Source organism: Salmo salar, chromosome ssa19 (genome assembly GCF_905237065.1).
Source record: "Salmo salar chromosome ssa19, Ssal_v3.1, whole genome shotgun sequence".
Lineage (NCBI taxonomy): Eukaryota > Metazoa > Chordata > Actinopteri > Salmoniformes > Salmonidae > Salmo > Salmo salar.
The window spans coordinates 228,136-247,805 of record NC_059460.1 but is presented as its reverse complement, the minus strand read 5'-3'; the positions used below and the strand labels follow the sequence as shown (position 1 = coordinate 247,805).

The 19,670-nt window shown below is 43.3% G+C and overlaps 1 pseudogene; it reads right to left on the bottom strand.

Moving 5' to 3' along the window:
• Window positions 1–15,309: 15,309 nt before the first annotated feature.
• On the bottom strand, window positions 15,310–15,911 carry LOC106578291 (pentraxin fusion protein-like; annotated as a pseudogene).
• Between the last annotated feature and the right edge of the window lie 3,759 nt (window positions 15,912–19,670).

Genomic DNA, 19,670 nt, shown 5'->3' with positions numbered 1-19,670 from the left:
GCTCCCAGTGCCACACACCCTGGCATGCCTCATATGTTTACAGGAGAGGGAGGCCAGCCCAGAAGCGAGGGAAATTAACAGCTAAAAGACCCACACAACGCAGTCGACCACAGAGCTGCTTTGCTGTTTATCCTTGGGTCCGTCTTCCTGCAGTGGAGATGGAGATTGGAGGAAATTACTGGACTTGGTTTAGATTAGATTTACCATCCTTCTAGTAGTGGACGATGCAGTGTCTGAGAGATATTGTACCATAAAAGCTACTTGATAACTATAAATCGCCCCTAAATGAAAGTTGTCCGTTCTAAAAGCAAAACATGCACTTGTTTGATGTTACTTCACTTTTAAAGTAAAAGTATAAATGTCGATTTTCAATTCTTGTCTGTTTGGAAACAGCCACTCAGACATAATTTTGCGACCAAATTTCAGCATTTACTGTAATAATTGTTGTGATTATTGCGATAACTTCTTAAATATCATATCAACTACTTAGACACAACCACTCCAAAAAAGCAGTGTTTACCAATCCTGGTCTTGGGGACCTAAAGTGGAGCAGTGCCTTTTCTTGAGCGGATGGTCAGGGGGCCGGAAAATAATAAAAAATAATTTGTACACTATATTGACTGCAAGAAGCCCAAATATAAATAATATTTGACAAAAACATAATGATTTTAAACCTTGCTTGCATTTGTATACAATCACATACAATGCATTCAGAAAGTACTCAGACCCCTTCACTTTTTCCACATTTTGTTATGTTACAGCCTTATTCTAAAATTAATTAAATAGTTTTCCCCCCTCATCAATCTACACACAATACCCCATAATGACAAAGCAAAAACAGGTTTTTAGAAGATTTTCCAAAAATAAAAAATTTGAAATATGACATTTACATAACTATTCAGACCCTTTACTCAGTACTTTGTTGAAGCACCTTTGGCAGCGATTACAGCCTTTTCTTGGGTATGACACTACAAGCTTGACACACCTGTATTTGGGGAGTTTATCCCATTCTTCTCTACAGATCCTCTCAAGCTCTGTCAGGTTGGATGGGGAGCGAACACATCTATTTTCAGGTCTCTCCAGGGATGTTCGATTGGGTTCAAGTCCGGTCTTTGGCTGGGCCACTCAAGGACATTCAGAGATTTGTCCTGAAGCCACTCCTGCGTTGTCTTGGCTATGTGCCTAGGGCCGTTGTCCTGTTGGAAGGTGAACCTTTGCCCCAGTCTGAGGTCCTGACCGCTCTGGAGCAGGTTTTCATCAAGGATCTCACTGTACTTTGCTCTGTTCATCTTTCCCTCAATCCTGACTAGTCTCCCAGTCCCTACCTCTGAAAAACATATTCACAGCATGATGCAGCAAACACCATGCTTCCCTGTAGGGATGGTATTGGCTAGGTGATGAGCAGTGCCTAGTTTCCTCCAGATGTGACACTTGGCATTCAGGCCAAAGAGTTCAATCTTGGTTTCATCATACCAGAGAATTTTGTCCCTCAGGGTCTGAGATTCCTTTAGGTCCCTTTTGGCAAACTCCTAGCGGGCTGCCTTTTACTGAGGAGTGGCTTCCGTCTGGCCGCTCTACCATAATGACCTGATCGGTGGAGTGCTGCAGAGATCATTATACTTCTGGAAGGTTCTCCCATCTCCTCAGAGGAACTCTGGAGCTGTGTCAGAGTGAACATTGGGTTTTTGGTCACCTCCCTGACCCTTCTCTCCCAATTGCTCAGTTTGGCCGGGCGGCCAGCTCTAGAAAGAGTCTTGGTGGTTCCCAAACTTCCTCCATTTTAGAATAAGGCTGTAACATAACAAAATGTGGACTGAACTTCTTCCATTTAAGAATCATGGAGGCCACTGTGGTCTTGGGGACCTTCAATGCTGCAGAAATGTTTTGGTGCCCTTCGCCAGATCTGTGCCTCGACACAATCCTGTCTCGGAGCTCTACGGACAATTCCTTTGACCTCATGGCTTGGTTTTTGCTCTGACATGCACTGTCAACTGCGGGACCTTATATAGACAGGTGTGTGCCTTTCCAAATCAAGTCCAATCAATTGAATTTACCACAGCGGACTCCAATCAAGTTGTAGAAACATCTCAAGGATGATCAATGGAAACAGGATTTACTTATGTAAATAAGGTATTTCTGTTTTGCAAAAATGTTTAAAAACCTGTTTTCATTTCTTCATTATGGGATAATGGTGTGTAGATTGATGAGGTGTTTTATTTTATTTAATCCATTTTAGAATAAGGCAGTAACGTAACAAAATGTGGAAAAGGTGAAGGGGTCTGAATAGCTTCACATGATGTCTCTACTATGTGTGGGAATACCATGGAACAGATGGTGTTTTTACAGTCTTTAGTGTCCAGCAATATGTTGTTGTTTTTTACTTTTTTTGTTTGCTCAGAAAACTTGGAGGATGAAATAAATCCCCAGAGGGCCAAATTTGGCCAGCGTGCCGCCAGTTGGGGAACCGTGATGTACAGGCTTACTATATTATACTCATGTACTAAGTATACCTAAAGGCATGTGCATAACTCTTAAGTTATGTGCTGTGCCAGCTGTCATGAAGGTCTTCCACTCTTTCTCACACTCACACATTAAACTAAAGGTCAGGCTTCACACAAGAAGTGTGAAAAGCCTGTATGGAAAAGGGATGGTTTTAACAAGAGGGGGGTTGGTGGTGGTGGCGGTGTGTGTGTCCGTGCAACACTACTACTTTGAAACCAGTGGGGAGAGTGATAAATTCCAGTAAGGCAGTGATTTTCTGTTTTTTAAGCATATAATTTGCCGTTGCAGAGCGCTAAGAGTGCCAGGAGGGCGGCCATAGCAACGCCTGCTCTCTGATTCAGACTGACTCTAATGGGGAGGTCTGGTGAATTTTCCACACAGCCCAGAGGGGGAGGAAGAGACAGCATACAGGGGACATTATAACCTCTCGGAAGGCAGAGAGAGAGAGAGACGGAGAGAGAATACATGTTGGCAAAGCCCCATCTGTTTTTAGCCCCAACTGTTTAGCTAGTTTTACAGCTGCACCATCGAGAGCATCCTGACGGGTTGCATCACTGCCTGGTATGGCAACTGCTCGGCCACAGAGCACAAAGTACTACAGAGGGTAGTGCGTACGGCCCAGTACATCACCGGGGCCAAGCTCCCTGTCATCCAGGACCTCTATACCAGGCGGTGTCAGAGGTAGGCCATAAAAATTGTCAAAGACTCCAGCCACCCTAGTCATAGACTGTTCTCTCTGCTACCGCATGGCAAGCGGTACCGGAGCGCCAAGTCTAGGTCCAAGAGGCTCTTAAATAGCTTCTACCCCCAAGCCATAAGACTCCTGAACAGTTAATCAACTGGCTACCCAGACTATTTGCACATTGACATTGACTCTGTACCGATACCCCCTGTATATAGCCACACTATTGTTATTCTTGCTGCTCTTTAATTATTTGTTATTCTTATTACTTACTTTTTTTTTTTCTTTCTTAAATGCATTGTTGGTTAACGGCTTGTAAGTAAGCATTTCACTGTAAGGTCTACACCTGCTGTATTTGGCGCATGTGACAAATAAAATTTGATTTGATTTGATAAAAATTAAATATATTTATATACAGTAGAAGTCAGAACTTTACATACACCTTAGCCAAATACATTTAAACTCAGTTTTTCACAATTCCTGACATTTAATCCAAGTAAAAATTCCCTGTTTTAGGTCAGTTAGGATCACCACTTTATTTTAAGAATGTGAAATGTCAGAATAATAGCAGAGAGAATGATTTATTTAACCTTTTATTTCTTTCATCACATTCACTTTGTCAGAAGTTTACATACACTCAATTAGTATTTGGTAGCATTGCTTTTACATTGTTTAACTTGGGTCAAACGTTTCGGGTAGCTTTCCACAAGCTTCCCACAATAAGTTGGGTGAATTCTGGCCCAGTCCTCCTGACAGAGCTGGTGTAACTGAGTCAGGTTTGTAGGCCTCCTTGCTCGCACATGCTTTTTCAGTTCTGCCCACACATGTTCTATGGTATTGAGGTCAGGGCTTTGTGATGGCCACTCCAAAACCTTGACTTTGTTGTCCTTATGCCATTTTGCCACAACTTTGGAAGTATGCTTGGGGTCATCGTCCATTTGGAAGACCCATTTGCGATCAAGCTTTAACTTCCTGACGGATGTCTTGAGATGTTGCTTCAATATATCCATATAATGTTCCTGCCTCATGATGCCATCTATTTTGTGAAGCGCACCAGTCCCTCCTGCAGCAAAGCAACCCCACAACATGATGCTGCCATCTCACGGTTGGGATTGTGTTCTTCGGCTTGCAAGCCTCCCCCTTTTTCCTCCAAGCATAACGATGGTCATTATGGCCAAACATTTCTATTTTTGTTTCATCAGACCAGAGGACATTTCTCCAAAAAGTACAATCTTTGTCTCTATGTGCAGTTGCAAACCGTAGTCTGGCTTTTTTTATGGAGGTTTTGGAGCAGTGGCTTCTTCCTTGCTGAGCGGCCTTTCAGCTTATGTCGATATAGGACTCGTTTTACTGTGGATATAGATACTTTTGTACCTGTTTCCTCCAGGTCTTTTGCTGTTGTTCTGGGATTGATTTGCACTTTTCCCACCAAAGTATGTTCATCTCTAGGAGACAGAACGCGTCTCCTTCCTGAGCAGTATGACGGCTGCGTGGTCCCATGGTGTTTATACTTGCGTACTATTGTTTGTACAGATGAACGTGGTACCTTCAGAAGTTTGGAAATTGCTCCCAAGGATGAACCAGACTTGTGGAGGTCTACAATTTTCTTTCTGAGGTCTTGGCTGATTTCTTTAGATTTTCCCATGATGTCAAGCAAAGAGGCACTGAGTTTGAAGGTAGGCCTTGAAATACATCCACAGGTAAACCTCCAATTGACTCAAATGATGTCAGTTAGCCAATCAGAAGCTTCTAAAGCCATGACATCATTTTCTGGAATTTTCCAAGCTGTTTAAAGGCACAGTCAACTTAGTGTATGTAAACGTCTGACCCACTGGAATTGTGATACAGTGAATTATAAGTGAAATAATCTGTCTGTAAACAATTGTTGTAAAAATTACTTGTGTCATGCATAAAGTAGATGTCCTAACCGACTTGCCAAAAGTGTAGTTTGTTAACAGGAAATGTGTGGAGTGGTTGAAAAACGAGTTTAATAACTCCAACCTAAGTGTATGTAAACTTCCGACTTCAACTGTATATATATATATATATATATATATATATATATATATATATATATATATATATATATATATATATATATATATCAGTGCCAGTCAAAAGTTTGGACACACCTACTCATTCAAGGGTTTTTCTTTATTTTGACTATTTTCTCCATTATAGAATAATAGTGAAGACATCAAAATTATGAACTAACACATATGGAATCATGTAATAACCAAAAAAGTGTTAAACAAATCTAAATATATTTTTTATTTGAGATTCTTCAAAGTAGCCACCCTTTGTCTTGATGACAGCTTTGCACACTCTTGGCATTCTCTCAACAAGTTCATGAGGTCGTCACCTAGAATGCATTTCAATTACGTATTACCTCATCCGTTCATCGTTCCCTTATGCCATAGTTTGTACATCTCAATTGTCAGTACAAACCACATTTGTTAAAGCAAGTCAGCAAACGCAGCTATGTACATGAGGCTGAAGGAACTGTTTCGCAGCCAGACACAGCTCTGCTGATAGCCAGGTTGTAAGCGTTGTAAACGTCCAACATGCTCTGCTATTGGGATAGATTTATGTAGGCCCTAACAGTTTGTGGGCACAGTTTATCACCGTTATAGTGCAAGTAATGTATTGTTTAGTGTTGTATAGTGTTGTGTAGTGGCTTTGCTGGCATGCATAAAACTATTTTTTGCCCCACCAATATTTACATGCTAAATTCGCCACTGGTTTCTTGTAAATGTGAAGTTCTGTAAAATTGACCTGACACATACAGTATTTCAAGTAAACTTGTGATTTTGGCATGTTGAAGACAATAATCACTTTAGAGACATAGGTAGTTGACATAGGTAGATTACTGCACTGATCATGTATACAGGGCCAGTCCTGGCCATTCTGCAATCCTAGGCAATACAAAAGAATTGCCACCCCTTGAAGAATCGTCCCAGTAAGGTATTCTGGACATGGTTATTACCAAGGGGCTTTCTACTGACATATCCTCTGTTGTTGATGTTGCTTTATCTGTGTATTTTTTACTACCTTGTTACCCATAGCACAGTGTAATACTGAATGCATTATTAAGAAACACTATCTTACCTCTGAAGTTGCTATAGATTTTATTTAGTGGATGATCAATACGCCATCGCCTATTCTGCCTTCCTCTTTTGATGATTTAGTTGATAACTTTAATAGTAAATTAAGGGCAACCATTGATGCCATAGCTCCAGTAAAGTTTAAAAAGGCCACATCCAAACGGAGCCCTTCTGATGAATGAGGAAGCTAATCAATTTAATAGAAATTGCAAAAAGGCAGAGCAGAAGTGGAGAAAGTCAAAGTTGCAGGTCCATTATGATATTCTGAGAGACTGGCAACTTGGCATATATAACAAGGCAATTAGAAATGCCAGATGGACAAATTTTTTCTAACTCGATCGCTAATAATCAGAATAATTTGAGAGTGCTCTTCTCGACCATTGATGGCCTGATAAATCCCACCCCCGCAAACCTATGTGAACTTTGCTCCACATCTAAATGTGATGAGTTTGCAGCATATTTCTGTCACGTCCTGACCAGCAGATGGAGCTGTTGTTGTAGTTTTGGGGTCAGGACGTGGCAGTCTTGTGTGTGTGATTGTTCTGTGTTGGTCTTGTGACTCCTGATCAGGAACAGCTGGGGATCGTTGTTCCTGATTGGGAGTCATATATGTAGGAGTATGTTTGTCACTTGGTTTTGTGGGTAGTTGTTTTTGCACTGCGTGTTGTGTGCCTGCAAAACTGTTCCTGTCTTATATATTGTTTGAATTATTAAGTGGATGCTCTACTCCTTTATTTTAATTAAAGATGAGTATTCACATACCTGCTGCGCCTTGGTCCATTTTTACAGAAGACAGCCGTTACAGAACTACCCACCAAAGGACCAAGCAGCAGAAGAGGAGGAAGCCACAGGAGAAGAAAATGGAAGAATGGACCTGGCAGGACGAAAGAAAATTCTGGGCGGACAAGTTAAGGGAGCTAAGGGAACCCGAGAGGCAGCCCCAAGATTTTTTTGGGGGGGGCACACGGGTAGTTTGGCCAGGCCAGGGAAGAGCCGTAAGCCAGCTACCCGTGACTACAGGGAGGTGCGTACGAGGTGGAGGGCGTCATGTTACGCTGAGGTGCGCACCATCTCGCCTATACGGACGCACAGCCCACTTCGCCCAGTACCAGCGCCCGCAGGTGCCAGGGCAAGGGGAGCATCGAGCCGGAGGGGGTGATGCCAACCCTGCACTCAAGACCGCCAGTGCGCCCTTTCGGTCCGGTGTTTCCCGCTAGACACACTAGCATGGAGGTGCGTGTCTCCAGGCTGGTACGTCCAATACCTGCCCCACGCATCAGGAGTCAACAGTCGTCATCAGAGCTGCCCGCCAGTCAACAGTCACCAGAGCTGCCCGCCAGTCAACAGTCACCAGAGTTGCCCGCCAGTCAACAGTCGTCAGAGCTGCCCGCCAGTCAACAGTCGTCGGAGCTGCCCGCCAGTCAACAGTCGTCGGAGCTGCCCGCCAGTCAACAGTCGTCGGAGCTGCCCGCCAGTCAACAGTCGTCGGAGCTGCCCGCCAGTCAACAGTCGTCGGAGCTGCCCGCCAGTCAACAGTCGTCGGAGCTGCCCGCCAGTCAACAGTCGCCGGAGTGGCCGGACTCGCGCTGAACTGCCGGAGTGGCCGGACTGCGCTGAACTGCCGGAGTGGCCGGACTGCGCTGAACTGCCGGAGTGGCCGGACTGCGTTGAACTGCCGGAGTGGCCGGACTCGCGCTGAACTGCCGGAGTGGCCGGACTGCGCTGAACTGCCGGAGTGGCCGGACTGCCCTGAACTGCCGGAGTGGCCGGACTGCCCTGAACTGCCGGAGTGGCCGGACTGCCCTGAACTGCCGGAGTGGCCGGACTGCCCTGAACTGCCGGAGTGGCCGGACTGCCCTGAACTGCCGGAGTGGCAGGACTGCCCTGAACTGCCGGAGTGGCCGGACTGCCCTGAACTGCCGGAGTGGCCGGACTGCCCTGTTCTGCCGGAGTGGCCGGACTGCCCTGTTCTGCCAGAGTGGCCGGACTGCCCTGTTCTGCCAGAGTGGCCGGACTGCCCTGTTCTGCCAGAGTGGCCGGACTGCCCTGTTCTGCCAGAGTGGCCGGACTGCCCGGTTCTGCCAGAGGTGCCCGCCTGCCCTGATCTGCCAGGGTGCCCGGCCTGTCAGGATCAGCCCGAGTGGTCCTCCTGCCCTCTGGTCCAGCCCGAGTGGTCCTCCTGCCCTCCGGTCCAGCCCGAGTGGTCCTCCTGCCCTCCGGCCCAGCCCGAGTGGCCCGCATGCCTTCCGGCCCAGCCCGAGTGGCCCGCATGCCTTCCGGCCCAGCCCGAGTGGCCCGCATGCCTTCCGGCCCAGCCCGAGTGGCCCGCATGCCTTCCGGCCCAGCCCGAGTGGCCCGCATGCCTTCCGGCCCAGCCCGAGGGGCCCGCATGCTTTCCGGCCCAGCCCGAGGGGCCCTCCTGCTCTCCGGCCCAGCCCGAGGGGCCCTCCTGCTCTCCGGCCCAGCCCGAGGGGCCGTCCTGCTCCCCGGCCCAGCCCGAGGGGCCCTCCTGCCCCCCGGCCCAGCCCGAGGGGCCCTCCTGCCCCGCGGCCCAGCCCGAGGGGTCCTCCTGTCCCCCGGCCCAGCCCGAGGGGCCCTCCTGTTCCCCGGCTCGAGGGGTCCGTCTGCCTGGCGCAGCTATCGGCTCCACCGAAGTGGGCGACGCCGAGGGTGGAGCAGGGTCCACGTCCTGCACCGGAGCCACCTCCAGGATAGGTGGGTTGGGGAGGGAGGGTGTAGCACAGTGCCGTCGTTGACGGCAGCCACCCTCCCTTCCCTCCCTTATTGTTTAGGGGTTATTGTTTATGGGTTTTGTTGGGGATTTTGTTTGTTGGTGTTTTTTCGTTGTTAGGTGCATTCCGGGGTCTGCACCTTGAGGGGGGGGTACTGTCACGTCCTGACCAGCAGATGGAGCTGTTGTTGTAGTTTTGGGGTCAGGACGTGGCAGTCTTGTGTGTGTGATTGTTCTGTGTTGGTCTTGTGACTCCTGATCAGGAACAGCTGGGGATCGTTGTTCCTGATTGGGAGTCATATATGTAGGAGTATGTTTGTCACTTGGTTTTGTGGGTAGTTGTTTTTGCACTGCGTGTTGTGTGCCTGCAAAACTGTTCCTGTCTTATATATTGTTTGAATTATTAAGTGGATGCTCTACTCCTTTATTTTAATTAAAGATGAGTATTCACATACCTGCTGCGCCTTGGTCCATTTTTACAGAAGACAGCCGTTACAATTTCAGAGATAACAAACATTAGGCTGGGTATCAGTCATGCCAGACCTGATGAAAAGTGTTATGATATTTGCCCTAGCCTGCACACAAAGGCACTATGGATTTATTGTCCCTGGTTGACACAGACATGCTCAGGAAAGTGATATCACAACGGGATCGGTGTCCCTAAAACAGGATAGTTGTTGCTCAATATGCGATATTGGGACTAGAAAACGTTGTAAACAACAGCCAACTTTCCGGGACATAGACATGTCTTATATGGGCAGAAATATTAAATTCTTGTTAATCTAACTGCAGTGTCCAATTTACAGTAACTATTTCAGCAAAATAAAATACCATGCTATTGTTTGAGGATAGTGAACAACAACAAAACACTTTTGTCACGGCATCTGGTGTCACGTTGGTAAGAATAGATTTGGGAGACAGGTGCAGGAATGCGTAATAGTTTTTTTATTATGCCCAAATTACGGCGTGCCTTGTAAAGACCAAGATGAAGACCAAACAAACACGTAACAAAACACAGGGTAGAAACGCAAAACAAAAGAGCGAGAAGTACCTAATGCTCTCCTATCTGGTCTACCCAAGAAAGCCATTGGTCAAATGCAAAACATACAGAATGCTGCAGCACGGGTACTGACCAAGAGCACATATTACACCGCTATTAAGGTCTCTGTACTGACTGCCTGTGAGTTTTAAAATTAATTTTAAGATTCTTCTATTGGATTTAAATCATTCCACGATTGTGCACCCCAAAACATCTCAGACATGCTTTTAAGTTATATACCTAGTAGGTCTCTCAGGTCCTCTGGCACTGGCCTTTTAACCTCTCTAGGGTAGGGGGCAGTATTTGCACGGCCGGATAAAAAACGTACCCGATTTCATCTGGTTATTACTACTGCCCAGAAACTAGAATATGCATATAATTATTGGCTTTGGATAGAAAACACCCTAAAATTTCTAAAACTGTTTGAATGGTGTCTGTGAGTATAACAGAACTCATATGGCAGGCAACAACCTGAGAAGATTCCTTACAGGAAGTGGCCTGTCTGACCATTTCTTGGGCTTCTACACTCTCTTTATTGAAAACTGAGGATCTCTGCTGTAACGTGACACTTCCTACGGCTCCAATAGGCTCTCAGAAGGCGGCAAACCGGTGAATGATGCCTTTGGAGCCCCTGGCTGAAAAACAGTAGCGCATTTGGATAGTGGTCGATCAGAGGACAATGAGACTGAGGCGCGTGCACAAGGTGACACCATGTTTTTTATTTTTTCGTCTTTGAACTAAAACAGGGTTTCCCGGTCAGAATATTATCACTTTTTTACGAGAAAAATTTATTTTAAACAGCGGTTGACATGCTTCAAAGTACGGTAATGGAATATTTAGACATTTTTTGTCACGAAACGCGTCGGGCGCGTCACCCTTCGGATAGTGTCTAGAACGCACGAACAAAACAGAGGATATTTGAACATAACTATGGATTATTTTGAACCAAACCAACATTTGTTATTGAAGTAGAAGTCCTGGGAGTGCATTCTGACGAAGAACAGCAAAGGTAATCACATTTTTCTAATAGTAAATCGGAGTTTGGTGAGGGCCAAACTTGGTGGGGTTCAAAATAGCTAGCCATGATGGCTGGGCTATCTACTCAGAATATTGCAAAATGTGCTTTTGCCGAAAAGCTATTTTAAAATCGGACAAAGCGATTGCATAAAGGAGTTCTGTATCTATAATTCTTAAAATAATTGTTATGTTTTTTGTGAACGTTTATCGTGAGTAATTTAGTAAATTCACCGGAAGTGTTCGGTGGGAATGCTAGTTCTGAACTTCACATGCTAATGTAAAAAGCTGGTTTTTGATATAAATATGAACTTGATTGAACAAAACATGCATGTATTGTAATACATAATGTCCTAGGGGTGTCATCTGATGAAGATCATCAAAGGTTAGTGCTGCATTTAGCTGTGGTTTGGGTTTATGTGACATTATATGCTAGCTTGAAAAATGGGTGTCTGATTATTTCTGGCCGGGTACTCTGCTGACATAATCTAATGTTTTGCTTTCGTTGTAAAGCCTTTTTGAAATCGGACAGTGTGGTTAGATTAACGAGAGTCTTGTCTTTAAAATGGTGTAAAATAGTCATATGTTTGAGAAATTGAAGTAATAGCATTTCTAAGGTATTTGAATAACGCGCCACGGGATTCCACTGGCTGTTGAGTACGTGGGACGATTTCGTCCCACATACCCTAGAGAGGATAACTATCCCAAAGACTAAGACCAAGGGGCATAGAGAGGCAGCTTTTAGTTATTTTGCCCCCAGCCTCTGGAATAGCCTGCCAGAGAATCTGAGGGGGACAAAACTGGACATATTTAAAAGAGATCCTAAAACATACATTTTTGCTTTGCTTTTCCTTAGGGTGCTTTTTAGTTGTTCAGTTATTATTGTTATTCCTTAGTATTTTTATCCTTCTATGTTTGTTGTGTAGCAAATATTTACGTTAGTTTTTTCCTGTGAAGCACATTGTGTTGCATTCCATGACTGAAATGTGCTGTATAAATAAAGCTTGATTTGATTCATAAAGAGACACATATTGTTAGGATTACATTCTATCTCATGAATCTGTAATGGGATGAACATTTCTGCAAGAAAGCTCTTTAAAAATTATCCATCTGTTCATTGCTCACATGCCAGAGCTCACATGGATAGCTCGTAGCACTGTCTTGCTTATGCAAATATGTTTTGCCTGGAAATCTATTTGGAGTTGCTCGAAGGAATCCAGAACGGGCCTCCTTCTGTCTCCCCCACTGGCTCTGCGGGCCTCCATTGCGCAGTCTATCTCCTCTCGTGTGGAAGAGATTTCACCAGCTCACACACGCAGGGACAGGCAGCGAGCCGCATGCACCACACTGCGCCGCCTCAGACGGCCCCACCATGGGCGTTTATGCAGATCTCACAGGCGCCGCTGCTGGCTCTCTCTGGCTCTGCGAGCATGACAAGGCGGCCCACAACTGTTTGCTCAGTTGTATAATACAAGCTATAGACCCTATTCAGAGGACAGAGAGTAAATCATTATATGCCTACTTTTTCACTAGAGTTGGCCATAAAAAGGTGAAAAAGGCTCTACAAGCAATGTTTAGGGGTTGTAGATGAACCTAACCTAACTGTGTTGTATTGTTGCTTAGAAATTGAGGGGGGGTCAAAAGATATGTGACTCATTTTTAACATTAATTTGTTAATGTTTTTGGTGACAAACAAACGGGATGAGATCAGGTTGTACATAATCCTATAAAATAATGTTTGAAACAAATATGCTGATAGTTTATTGTGTATAAAGGGTTTTAATTTGTATTTTGGGCACTAAAGTCTATTCTTATTATTGAGAAGGTGAAAAACAGTGCCTAGATATCGAACAAAAAAACTAAAGGTTGACATTTAACATTCCATAAACCTTTAGTTCAGTCCAAAGTAGGCTAATGAAATACATATATTTTTTCAGAAATACTCCCAAAATATTCTTAATCACTAATCTCTACTCCAATATGGGATGTATTTACATTTCATTCATAGTGCATCTGATCAAAAAAATATTAAATAAAATACTTTACTTAAAAGTTAACCTTCCATAAATCAAAGTAAAGACAATATGGTGATATTAGGGGGTATGAGTAGGGGGTGTAGTGTTATGGTGGTCGGTGTGTGTGTGTGTGTGTGTGTGTGTGTGTGTGTGTGTGTGTGTGTGTGTGTGTGTGTGTGTGTGTGTGTGTGTGTGTGTGTGTGTGTGTGTGTGTGTGTGTGTGTGTGTGTAGGCTGGGAGGCAGCTAGCACTCCTCTTGGGCAGGGATGCGATTGGAGAGAAAGGAGGAGAGGAGAAAGAGAGCCATGTGCTTGGAACCAGGGGGCTGAGGAGCCTGCCTGGGCAGATGGTCCACAAAGGTGTTACCACACAGTGAGTGGGCAGTGCGATTGATTCATTGCAACATTCAAGAAGGTGGAACATTTGGCTGCTGACCTGCAGTCAGAACTCATTTGCCTTCCCTCCCAACTTATTTAGCTGCTGCTACCGGAGATTGGGTCCGAATAAGCGTGTGTGCGCGCGCACACACACACTCGGAACGCTGCACTTTCTCACCCTCTGGGGAGCCTAGGCTGTGTTCACTGAAAACGTCTTCCTCTCTAAGGAGGTGGAGGGGAGGAGGTAGAACATGTTCATGGTGAACAACAAGCATACTACTACAGTACATGGCGGCTACTAAGTCTGCACGGGGACTTGAGGAGACATGCTTTCTCGAAGTGGTCAATATTACCAAGACTATACCCTATACAATATTATTGTCACAGTGAACAAAAGTCTATACTGTTTCTGTGGTGTTGTTCCTTTTGAGTTAGAACATCATTCACAACATATAGGCTAATAAACATGTACACAACATATAGGCTAATAAACATGTACAAAGGCAATTTTATTTTCGAACAACAATTTAGAAGAATACAAGTTAAAACAATGGAATAAAATATAACAACAATATTTTATATTGTGAAGGTCTCACCAGCATTATAGGTAGGCTATAATACAAATAGGATGCTCAAAAAGTTAAAATACCAATTTTCTCTTAAATAACACATACTTTTAGTTATGCACATGCCAGGATTTAATTTCAGACCCAAAAGCATTCTTACATCAGTTTAAACATAGACAATTTATGAGGGAGTGTGCTAACCAAAGGCAACATTATGGCAATGGTTTGTCTCAAAGCACAGTTAAATTATTAAGTATGAAAATAATGAATCATTAATGGGATCAAAGGCAATTGAAATCTTGAGCATAAGAATGCCACACCATTCGTATGTTTGTGTGACGGGACACACACAAACAAACTCTAACACACACATTTTTTTGTTGTAATGTTTGAATAATTTTTGTTGTTTTATTGTTTGTATATCATTGTATTATACATTTGTGCGACTGTCCTTGTATATCAGTGTATCAAGGTTTTGTTACTTGTCATGTTGTGTTTTTTGTGGACCCCAGGAAGAGTAGCTACTGCCTTTGCAAAAGCTAATGGGGATCCAAATAAACAAATAAATAGTGTTATTCGTCGTTCACTGAATAAAAACTCTAGCATATACTGCCACCTTGTGGTTAAATTAGGTACATCAACAATACATTCATTCCATTGAAATTAGTACTCACCAGCCACGTGAGAAACGTACAAAAGGCCACATAAAATGTTTTATCATGCTGAGAGCAAAAAATACATTAGCTTTGTAACTAAATACCAGCTTAATTTTAATACTTAATGTAAATTGTACTGAATATTTATGATAATTAGCAGGTTGCAAAAGGTGACTAATAAACTTCCACTGTGAAATAAGTGTAAACATTTTGGCATCTTGTTTCATAAATGAACATAATGAATGCAATGCTTAGAAAATATGGTTAATCTCACCATCCATGCAGCAGGTGAGTGGACATACTGTATCTACAGTATTCTATAAATAGTGAATGTCTAAAGAAGAATTGTGTTGAAAGAGGGTAGTGCTATACATGGTGTATACATGGTGCCTGTCTGGTGAAGGATCTGGTTTTGACCTGCATAGACTATTTAATGATCACAAAATTTAAGTCATATTTTCTTATGATCCACTGATATTTTGTGCGTGAGCATAGTTCATTGACTGCATAAGGTGTGAACGTGACTAAACCTAGGACACCAAACTAAACAAAAAGGTCAGTAGCAGTCCAGCACAGACACACAAATAGATCACATCCGCATTTGTTTGTGATTCCACTCCGAGTCAGTCATCATCCACCACCATCACATTCCCGTTCAGCTGGTACTCAATGGTGGCCCAGTCAAAGATGTTTTCCTTGGTGATCTTATGTCCATAATGCAGGGCTTGGATTTGGCTCCTCGGCAAGACATAGTCCCACAAAGCTCTGCATAGCCTCCAGGTCTCCAAGGTGTTTGTCCGCTTCTTGCCCCAAGAGGACGGTCTACTTGGGCCGAATAGTCTGGCCCGGCTTGTACAGCTGGTAGGTGCTGCGGCGGCCATCCACCCAGAAGGCAGCCGGCCCAGTACGGGACTCCCAGGTGAGGCAGAGACTTGTTCTGAAGGTGGTGATGGGCGGCAGGTGGAAGAAAGCACCATCGCCGCTCGCGCCACACGTTGAGCTCTTCGTAGTCTGTGGTGCGGTAGGCAAACAGGATGATCTGCCGCTCGCCTTCCAGCTCGGTGGCCACACGCATACACAGAGTGAACGCGCGCAGGCCCATTTCATTCTGGGGGATGAGCACCACGAAGCTGAAGTTTGTCTCATACGGAAAGACCAGTACCTTCCTGCCCAGGCCAACTGCAAACAATACCACAAACAATATCAACAACAATAACATCATCAACTTAGAGCAGTCACTGGTGAAGATGACAACAGTATTGTAGCAAATGAACTGACTGGAACTTGAACCTGGGTTCCTCTGACTGTCAGTCCAACACCTTAACCGTTAGGAGGTCCAAACCCCTTGACGGTCATTACGTTGTACTACGGTCACAACAGTATAAAAACAGCTTTACATGAGCGCAATTAGGACATATGACTTCTCTCTAAGAAGTGCAAAACTGAAAAACATGAGTGAAAAGTGAATTTTTCACTTGAGGAGCAGGGGAGAAAATCTGATATCAACTTTGGGGGGGACAATTACATGACATTTTCTCAAGAGCAATTCCTGGGGGGGACACCAAAAGTAGTGCTGTAACACATAGCCTACATTGTAATATGGTAAATGTATATTGAGGAACCAAAGAAATAAGGTGTTTGCCGTACTCCCAACTACCCGTACCCAAAACTACACAATTACTCACAACAGCAATACCATTGCCTTTAACAAATCTTAGTTCAGTCACCAGTTTAAGTTGAGAGTGGGGGTATCCATGGCATTTTCCAATTATATTCCTATTTTACAAGTAAAAAAAATGGAGAACCTTTCATAATGTTGCCAAACAAAGACTCAACAAACTTACCTGAGACTCCCTGTCTCTGCCAGTCTGTCCCTGCATATCTGTCCCCAACTCTGTTGTCTGTGTGCCATCTGTTGCCTGCTTTGCCTAATGACATCATTGTGAAACATTTCCATTAGAATTTCATTTCTTTCTTATAAACATGTTATCAACTAGTCTTTGAGATATTAGGCTACTAGGGTTCTTACTTTGCGTTTTGGTGTACTGAAAAATACTCTGATGTCCGTCTTTTATTTTTCTGCCATTTTTCTACCTGGCTGGCTGGCTACACACACACACACAGTGTGTAGGTTATTTACAGTAGGAGATGGGCATCTATCATCTTATCTTTTATCATTCTATTTGGGCTTCGATCTAAAAGGTAGCTAGCAAACGCGAAACGGATTAACCTCTCTAGGGTCGGCGGGACGAAATCGTCCCACCTACTCAACAGCCAGTTGAATCCCATGGCGCGTTATTCAAATACCTTAGAAATGCTATTACTTCAATTTCTCAAACATAAGACTATTTTACAACATTTTAAAGACAAGACTCTCATTAATCTAACCACACTGTCCAATTTCAAAATGGCTTTACAACGAAAGCAAAACATTAGATTATGTCAGCAGAGTACCTAGCCAGAAATAATCAGACACCCATTTTTCAAGCTAGCATATAATGTCACATAAACCCAAACCATAGCTAAATGCAGCACTAACCTTTGATGATCTTCATCAGATGACAACCCTAGGACATTATGTTATACAATACATGCATGTTTTGTTCAATCAAGTTCATATTTATATCAAAACCCAGCTTTTACATTAGCATGTGATGTTCAGAACTAGCATACCCCCCGCAAACTTCCGGTGAATTTACTGAATAACTCACGATAAACGTTCACAAAAAACACAACAATTATTTTAAGAATTATAGATACAGAACTCCTCTATGCACTCGCTATGTCCGATTTTAAAATAGCTTTTCGTTGAAAGCACATTTTGCAATATTCTGAGTAGATAGCCCGGCATCACAGGGCTAGCTATTTAGACACCCACCAAGTTTAGCCCTGACCAAAGTCAGATTTACTATAAGAAAAATGTTATTACCTTTGCTGTTCTTCGTCAGAATGCACTCCCAGGACTTCTACTTCAATAACAAATGTTGGTTTGGTTCAAAATAATCCATAGTTATGTTCAAATATCCTCTTTTTTGTTCGTGCGTTCAAGGGTGCCGCGCACGACGCATTTCGTGACAAAAAAATTCTAAATATTCCATTACCGTACTTCGAAGCATGTTTAAAATCAATTTTTATGCAATTTTTCTCGTAAAAAAGCGATAATATTCCAACCGGGAAAGCGTGTTTACGTACAAAGAGAGAGAAAATAAAAACATGGGATCCCCTCGTGCACGAGCCTCAGTCTGATTGTACTCTGACCGGCCACTATCCAAACGCGCTAATGTTTTTCAGCCAGAGGCTGGAATTACATCATTCAGCTTTTTCCTGGGTTCTGAGAGCCTATGGGAGCCGTAGGAAGTGTCACGTTACAGCAAAGATCCTCAGTTTTCAATAAACAGAGCCAAGAAGAACAAGAACTTGTCAGACAGGCCACTTCCTGTAAGGAATCTTCTCAGGTTTTTGCCTGCCATATGAGTTCTGTTATACTCACAGACACCATTCAAACAGTTTTAGAAACTTTAGGGTGTTTTCTATCCAAAGCCAATAATTATATGCATATTCTAGTTACTGGGCAGGAGTAGTAACCAGATTAAATCGGGTATGTTTTTTATCCGGCCGTGCAAATACTGCCCCCTATCTCCAACAGGTTAAAATGACAAGAGTTGACAGCTGTATGAGTTCACCATTTACACAACATATGCTGCAACCTTTTGTAATTTTAATAGTTTCTTTCATATTGGCTGGCTTCCAACAATAGCTGAATTTGCAAAGCTAGCGAGCACCAATTCAGTTTCAGTGGTGTTTGCTATAATCTTTGCTACCCGGGTTAAATAAAATAAATAAATAAAAGTTCCCTTGCGACAATTTAGCTTTTGCAACGAGACCATTAAATATATTTAACCTCTTACATCTAGACGTTCCGCTAGCGGAACACCTGCTCCAATATCCAATGATAGGCGTGGCGCGAATTACAAATTCCTCAAAAATACAAAAACTTCAATTTTTCAAACATATGACTATTTCACAGCATTTTAAAGACAAGACTCTCCTTTATCTAACCACACTGTCCGATTTCAAAAAGGCTTTACAGCGAAAGCAAAACATTAGATTATGTCAGCAGAGTACCCAGCCAGAAATAATCAGACACCCATTTTTCAAGCTAGCATATAATGTCACAAAAACCCAGAAGACAGCTAAATGCAGCACTAACCTTTGATGATCTTCATCAGATGACACACCTAGGACATTATGTTATACAATACATGCATGTTTTGTTCAATAAAGTTCATATTTATATCAAAAACAGCTTTTTACATTAGCATGTGACGTTCAGAACTAGCATACCCCCCGCAAACTTCCGGAGAATTTACTAACAATTTACTAAATGACTCACGATAAACGTTCACAAAAAGCATAACAATTATTTTAAGAATTATAGATAGAGAACTCCTCTATGCACTCGATATGTCCGATTTTAAAATAGAATATTGCAAAATGTGCATTTCACCAAAATTCTAAGTACATAAGCCCAGCCATCACGGGCTAGCTATTTAGACACCCGGCAAGTTTAGCCTTCACCAAAATCAGATTTACTATTATAAAAGTTTGATTACCTTTTGTTGTCTTCATCAGAATGCACTCCCAGGACTGCTACTTCAATAACAAATGTTGGTTTGGTCCAAAATAATCCATCGTTATATCCGAATAGCGGCGTTTTGTTCGTGCGTCCCAGACACTATCCGAAATGGTAAATCAGGGTCGTGCGCATGGCTCAATTCGTGACAAAAAAATTATAAATATTCCATTACTGTACTTCGAAGCATGTCAACCGCTGTTTAAAATAAATTCTTATGCAATTTATCTCGTAAAAAAGCGATAATATTCCGACAGGGAATCTCCTTTTCGGCAAACAGAGGAAAAATCACAAAGACGGGGGCGGCCAGGGCATGCGCCTAAGCCCACAGTCCCTTGATCGGCCACTTGA